Here is an 8,400-nt window from a genome sequence, read left to right as displayed (position 1 = left end):
ATATTTTTATAGGCACACATATGCATTTAAAAAAGTAAAGAGCAGGGCCTCCCCTGATGGCGCAGGCGGTTGAGCGCCACGCTGTGAAGCTGTCCCACAGCCTCTGCAGCGCCAGTTCAATCCTGGCTGGCCGGCGAGGGTCCCACATGGCCAGGCAGACCTCTTCTGTCTCTCCCACTGCTCCACTCAGCAGTGTATTTCGTCAGTGTGCGTGTTCTGTTCTCCACTCTGTCTCTGGTGAATCCTCTCACCCTCCCACACATCTGGTCTGTACCCCAGTTCTTGTATAAATAAATAAATAAATCTTTAAAAAATAAAACAAAGAGCACACTACCTATGCTTTTGTTAAATATTTTCCTTTAAACATTATATTTTCCATTCATTATTCTTTGATAAGAATTTTGTTAATCAGTTATCCTTTGACTTGATTTTTTAAATATGTATTAATTTAATGAGACATTTAGGTGTCATTGGGAATCATCTGTGATATAGATCTGATAAAATCTGCAAAAATCCAGATCCCACCAGGCACACAGAGACTTACTTTTCTCTGTTTCATAATCCATGTTGAAGATATGGATTTGGGGACCTCCCTGGTGGCGCAGGATTAAAGACAGCGCTATCAAGCTATCGCCAGCCACCACAGCACGAGTTCGATCCCCAGCCTGCCAGAGAGCATCCCACATGGTGCAGCAGACCTCCCCTGCCTTGCCTGCTGCTCCCCTCAGCAGTGTATTTCAGTAGATCTGCCTGTTCTGCTCCCCCCTCTGTCTTCTTGTATGCAAAAATAAATAAATCTTAAAAAAAAGGAAATAGATTTGTTTATTCTCTCCAATGTTTGCTACTTCTTGAGTACTTGTGCATTTGGCCTTTATTATGTCTAAGCATGATATTTGCTGATTAGGTATGAAATACTGTTTCAGTTGCAAAAATAAACAGTCCTTTATGATTCAGAACTATAGCCGCATTTGTTGCTTGATACTCCATATAAAACTTCTGACTATTTAATTCTAATTCATAGACTTAAAAAAGTGCAAGTAGATTTAATAATTTTTAGTATCCTCTACATAATGTGCAGCTTGTTAAATGCTAGATATTGTCAAGACAATAGTATAACACAAGTAGTCACTTTGGTACAAATGAAGAAAGATTGTTGATTGGTGTTGGTCTTTAACTCTGCAAACCTAGAATAATTATAGGTGAAACTGTATGTCCCCAACCTGTGATTCCAATACAGAACTTTCTCTTAGTACCACTATAAGATTTTGGATCTGGAGAAAGCTTCTTAAAAGAGCAAGTCATAATTTAAACTTCTTTTAAAATTGTATTTTAATGAAATAATCCCTTTAGGATCATTTAAAAGCATATTCTCCAACTAAAGAGAAAAAGAAAAATATCCCTCCTATACACTGATGGCTTAGTTTTATTTTCATGAACTAATAGCAGCAATAGACAATTAATTGGTTCAGCTGTCCAATGATTGCTAGAAAGAATAGGTTATGACCAACAATTATGAAGATAAAAATCATTATTTTTGGCAGCTATCCCCTGGCTCAATTAGTTTATATTCAATAAGTCCATGTAACAATAATTCATGTGGTTACTTAGGATCTTGGCAGTTTCATTGGGAAGCGCTGTTGCTCAATTTTGCAAAACCAGATACTTCTTGAGTAAACTACGAAGACCTCTCCATGTCTGTTTCAGACAATTGGCAACTTCCCCTTTGAAAGCATCCCAGGATATATTGTATCTACTGTATTCTATAGAATATTGTTTTGGGACATAGACAATTCATTGGATTTTATTAACAGTGAAAATATAAAGGACTTTTTATGGGAAATTCTACACCCCACTCATAGATCTTCTGTTGAGCCACCTCAGTGGAGAGTTGAAATGGTCATTCATTTAGACATGAGTTTTAATTAGATTCTAATAGGAGCATCATAAATGAGACTTGGTTGATAATAGGTAAAGATGGGGTCAATACAGATATTTAGAGAGTGTGACCCTGATAGGATCCTGAAGGACAAATGGAAGGGAGCTTGGAGGGGAGAAGAGAAGACTGACTTTTCAGGTAGAGAGAAAGTGTATGGAGCAATGTAAAGTACTGGGGACTTGCAAGTTCTTTGAAAATGGTAGGAAGGAGGAGACCAGAGGTGGAGAGTATGGTAGGAAATTCTACTAGAGCATAATCAGGAGACAAGCCATGAAGTACATTCTGTGTTATACCAAAATGTCTAATCTTTATCTTGAAGAATATGGCAGCAGCGTGGAGAATGAGAGCAGGCAGGATTGAGGCAAGGAGGACAGTTCAAAAGCTGTTGAATCATGGTCAACAATAAAAGGCAGAGTAAGGTAATGACAATGAGGAAAGAGAGCAAGAGAGGGATGGAAAAGATATTTAAGAGATAGGGTTAACAGGGCAATTTAAAAGCAGATAAAAAATAAAGAGAGGGCCTCCCTGGTGGTGCAAGGGGTTAAGACGCAATCTGTGAAGCTATCCACAACCACTAAAGCATATGTTCGATCCCCAGACGGCCAGGGAGCTACCCATATGGCACAGCAGACCTCTCCTGACTTGCCCGCTGCTCCCCTCAGCAGTGTATTTCAGTCTGTCTGCCTGTTCTGTTCCCCACTCTGTCTCTGGTGAATCCTCTCACCCCCTGCACCTCTGGTCTGTACCCCAGATCTTGTATGCATAAATAAATAAATCTTTAAAAAATAATAAAAAAAAAAGAGAACAGAATTAAGAAATAAAACAGTCCTCACTTAACATTATCTATAGATATGTTCTTGGAAACTATGACTGTAAGCAAAATAATATAACACAAAATGAGGTCCTCAAATAACATCATTTCTTTCAATATGGACCAGATTTTTTTTCTCATAAGTATTTATTAATGTGAAATGACATTATCATTGTAGATCTGCTGTTCTCAGGTTTCTGGTTTGGGAGTTTGGGTGAATGGAAATGTTAATCTAAATACTGGAATAAAATCAGAATCTTATACCAGGAAAATGAAATTATTGGGAACATGTTGAATTTGAAGTGCAGGGAGTATGTCCAGCTAGAGGCATCTTATAAACAATTGGATTACATGAATATGGAGCTTGGAAGAGATCAGTGCTGTAGATTTAGGTTTGGGAATCATCAACACATAGGTAATAGGTAAAGGCCACTGATTGGAAGGTCACCTAGGATAAGTCAACAGTGACAAGGCAGAGGGCAAGAGATGAAGATCATTGTCCTCTAGGAATTCATCAGTAACATGAACATCAGTAGCTGCACTACTGACGTCAGCATCAGTACTTGAGGGCCAGGAGGTTCACAGTCATGAGGTAAGAAATAAATGGCAGTTTAGAGGTTCTCAAACCTTTGAACATTATATAAACAACCAACACAGAAGTGTGGGGAGAAATGTGTTCCTGACCATGGTTGTATTCATCAATAAGAAAACCAGGGCCTCCCTGGTGGTGCAAGAGGTTAAGACACAACCTATGAAACTATCTGCAGCCACTGAAGCATGAGTTCTATCCCCGGCCAGGGAGATACCCATATGGTGCAGCAAACCTCTCCTGACTCGCCCACTGCTCCCCTCAGCAGTGTATTTCAGTTGGTCTGCCTGTTCTGTTCCCCACTCTGTCTCTGGTGAATCCTCTCAAACCCCACACCTCTGGCCTGTACCCCAGTTCTTGTATACATAAATAAATAAATCTTAAAAAAAAAAAAAGAAAACCAGGAATCTAGAATGACATCAGTGAAATAACTGATGTGCTCATAGGCTGGATTAAGGAAGTGCTGTATCTAGAACAAAAAAATTTGTCATACCTGGAGTATTGAACTCAGCTCTGGGCACCACATCTTAAATAGCAGGCTAACAAGATTTAAATTCAAAGATTGACTTCTCCCTTTCATCTCTTTTGTAAATGATGAAGAAAAGATGTGAGGATATAAAACAAATAGAAATTAGAATTAAATTTATTAATTGTTATGACAACTAAAAAAAAAAAGAAAATGAAAAAATGTGGTAGGGTCTCCTCCTTCACATGCACTCTAAATTAAAAGCAAGCCAGGTTTACAGGGCATGACTGACCTAACACACTCATTCAGGAAGCAAGGAAATTGGAAATTAAAGAAAAATCATGGATGTCTCTGACTGCCTCTAAACGACAAACTCCCTCCTTCTGCAGGTATGCATGTTTGTGCCTGGCTTCAAAGGCCCATTGGTATGATCCAAGACACTGAGATCTTCAGTAAAAAAGACAGAATAGAGACTGTTTATTACCTCTGAGACAAAATAATCCTGGCCATTGTGGGAATTTGACCCACAGGATGTAAATCACAGCCATCAGATTAGCTGCAACTCTTCCTCTCAGTGGGATAAAAGAAGAAGTGGGTTAAGAAAAAACAAAGTATTCACACTCTCCTCTTCCCACCACACCTCCCAGCCTTGGAAATGGAAGTAAAATTCTTTTCCTTCATGAAACATGTGGACTGGAATGGAAAGCTCATCCTCCAACTGAGGACAACATATTCTGAGCTGATCAAGTAGAAAATACAGCATTTAAAGCTATGTCAGCTGAGAATTTTGGAGCAAAAGGAATGTATCTTAAATGTTTCAAAATGGATATTGTTTAGAAGAAAAAAATAGCACTTTCTACACAACCCAATATGGGCCAACAGATAACAATTACAGCCAGAATCACCAGCTATCCTGATTTGCCCAGAACTGAGGCAATGCAGAATTTTCAGTTAAACCAGGACATTGCCAGGCAAACAAAAACAATAGGTCACTCAGGACAACAGATTCAGTCTAATTAAAGAAAGTCACCTTTTAAAAGTCAGAACTACCCAATAGAAGGGAACAGTTTTGCTATCCTGAGAGATGCTCAAATTCAGCTCAGCATGAGACTATCAGTCAGAAGTAAGTGGGAGTTGATAACTTTCAAAGGGAGCCCACATATAGGATCTAGAATTTTGTACAAGTACAAGGCATATGGGAGATGAGAAGACAAATTCCATGAGTCTCCAAGGAAGAGAGTCTTTCCTTCCAAACATGCCTCATCTTCTCAGTATTCGTAACTTTTTTCTCATGACTGCTTATAACTTAAAGTTAGCACAGAGAATGGTGATGGGCCAGCCTCAGGGCCTCCATTAAAGGTGAAGAAATAGGACCAGCTCCCAAGACTCACCTTTAAGGGGGAGAGAAATCTATTGCCCGATTCCTCAAAAATTCTACTAGAATGTAAGCTTTATCAAATTGATGATAAATTTGATAAAGACTTGATTGTTCCTGTGTCATATATATATATATATATATATATATATATATATATATATATACACATATACAGGTATATATGAAGAGTCATTGAATGACAAACACAATGCTATATTTAGCAAATGCATTTATATAGATTACACACACACACACACACACATAAAATGCATTCACACCACTGGGGTGGAGGCAAATTTAGCTGTAATTCAACTTCAGTTCTTTTCCATTCTGTTTTGCCACCCACCTCACCATGCTAAACACACACACACACACACACACACACACATATGCTTTTTTCTGTTAGAAATTGTGAGTGCATTGCAAGTAAGATGCTCTCCAAAAAGGACTTCATTTTACTTGCCGGTGGATCGAATTAAACAGTGTTTGTGTTGTAAAAAGAGAAGTTTCATCATTCAATCCTTTCCTCTCCCATGTGGGTGGTTTTGTTTTGTAAAAGGAAAACAGAAAACACCAAAAGGAATATAGTTGGTGTTATCACAAATTTGTCAGATTAGTGAAATGCGCTCACAGCATTTAGGTCAGCCCGTAGTTCATGATTAGTATAGCGTCCTCTGTACATCTTTAAGCCTGTGGACCAAGGGCAGCAATGAATTACAGCTGCCAGGGCCCACCCTCTCCTCGGCTTACAGGAGACCGGACTCATCCACAGTCATGGGAACTTACTATTAGCATGACTATATGTCTATGCTGGGTGAATAGGACAATATTTTTATTATCATTAATTCATGATCAAAAGAAACGATAACCACTGAAAGAAAACATACAATAGATTAGAATTCAAAATATTTCTCAATAAGTCCTTTGTGGGCTTTGTTTTATTTTCACCTGTTTTATCAACAAAAGAATGGAGAATAACATTGCCCAGTTGGCAGTCGGAGGTTTTTGTTTCTTTTTGGATATTCTTTTTGGCACAGGTGCAACTCTGCCTTGTCAGACTGGCCCAGCCCACTCTAGAAAAGTCTCTAGACCCGGCTTCTCACAGGGACGCCCATCTAGTTTTTACTCTCAGTGCACTGCACAGTGGTCACAAAAGATTAGTGACTAGATAACAAAAGTCAAGTGTGCAAATAACTTTGCCCCAGATACTTAAGATTTCAGAAGACTAGTGACAAGATCTGAAACTTAGCCAGCTGGCCCCAAACAGGGAAGTTTTTCAGGCTTCTAGAAGAAATGTGGAAATGCTACATTCTCAAAGTGGTTCTGAGATGTCCCCCGATCACTACTAACACAGCAGCCTGTAATTAGTGTTTAGGACAAAGAGAGTTTTAAATTGAGGATTATGTTGAAAAAGAAAAAGAAAAAAATTGGAAATACGTGGCCTAAATGGAATAAAGAGTGGAGAAGGGAAGAGAGAAGGGAAGCATAGACCCCAAACTGAGCCCTAGAGGGACTCAGACCTTTCTGATAATGAGGGGGAACCACCAGCAAGTCCCCTTGATTGTGGGACTATCTCAAGCTCCATTTCAAGCTACCATTAGACAGAGTTAGACAAACTTCATTCAGTTAACAAAAGCTTAGTTGTCACAGGAGAGAGAAGATTCTAAATACAGCATTGTGTCTGCCACTCCACAGATCCTTACTGTGCATCCCTGATGTGCCAGGCACTGTTCTAGTTGGGGGCAAAAGATAGACAGTCAACAAATGAATAAATACATGAACAAAATACATTCAGATAATAAGTGCCATGAAGAAAATAAAACAGAGCAATATAATGATGTCATGATGGGGAAAAGGAGGAATTTTTTCACCTCGAACCATCAGAGAAGGTCTCCCTAAGGGGACATACTCTCTAAGAAAACAAAGAAAGCCATCCTGTGAGTGACTCAACAAAAGACTGAATAGTATCCACTGGAGTTGACGGGATTGAACTCATGGGTAACCTTAGAAATAGCAGTTTCAGTAGAGAAGTGGTATAAATGTCAAATGGGAGTTCGTGATGTGAGGAAACAGTGACTGTGGGTGAGAAAGCAGAGAAAGAGAATGCATCCAGCAATCTCCTTCTGCTCTAAAGCCCTGGGTACATAAAGGGCAGCCTCTGCTGTTGCAGGAAGGTTTTTAGGATAGGCCATCCGGAACATTGTTGCGAGGGAGAGTTAAATATGCAGAAAGGAGAAAGGGGAAAAGGTTTTGCAAAACCAGTAGGGAATCAGATCCACATGTAGAGGCTGCTCTTTGACAAGATGAGGACACTTCCTCTATTGTAGCAGGAAGGACTAAGGGGAAGGGACAAATGCAAGGGTGGTTTTACGGGCCTGATAATGGGAAGTTGAAGGAGCTTCTATCTCATTACTTCTATTTTCTTAGGAAAATAAGAAATGAGATCATCACTGAGAGGGAGTGTGGAGAAATTATGAAGTAGTGATCGCAAGAGTAAATAAGTTTACTAAGGAAACACTAGACAGCTACTACATATAAGGCACTCAAATGTGATGATGAATTCACTTAATGTAAAAATCAGAGAGCTAGGCTATTAATTATTCTCTAGTCACATACTCAATTATTCAGACATAGGTACAAAGATCAAAAGTAGGGCTCGGCCAGTTCTAAAGTTCTGCCAAGTGGGTGTGAGGGGCAAAGAGGAATAAGGGACTTGAGAGTGGCTCCAAAGACATATTATTGTTTGAAAAATAAAAATCCAAACTGGCCAAAGAGAGAAGTAAAGGATAGCTGATGGATAAAGAAACTGTAGTGGTGTAGGGTAAGTAAAATATCAGGCTTTTCTGCCCTCCCGCCATTAGGATTGATGATGGATCCTTGAGGTCCTGAATGCATGCCTGATGGCGGGCACCTGGAGTAGGGTGTGGGCATAGGTAGATGGGATTCACCTGGGCTGAGACCGGGCTTTTTAAGGGCGGCATCATGGAGATGCCAGAGGAAGCAGGATGAATGGAAGAGCAGAGAAGCAGAGAGAAGCAGAACCACAAGGGCAGCAGAGACCACGAGAGAACACTGGAGAGCCCAGAGAGAGCGAAGACTTGCTGGGGCTGGGAGGCCTGCCAGTGAAGACTTGCTGGGGGTCTCCCAGCCCCCCAGCACCCCTGCCTGCCATGTACCTGGTAAATCCCAATAAAAGCCTGCAAAAGCCATGGAGAGCTCT

This window comes from Talpa occidentalis, unplaced genomic scaffold (assembly GCF_014898055.3).
Source record: "Talpa occidentalis isolate TD23 unplaced genomic scaffold, MPIMG_talOcc4v2.1 talOcc4.2, whole genome shotgun sequence".
Lineage (NCBI taxonomy): Eukaryota > Metazoa > Chordata > Mammalia > Eulipotyphla > Talpidae > Talpa > Talpa occidentalis.
This window is presented reverse-complemented; position numbering follows the sequence as displayed.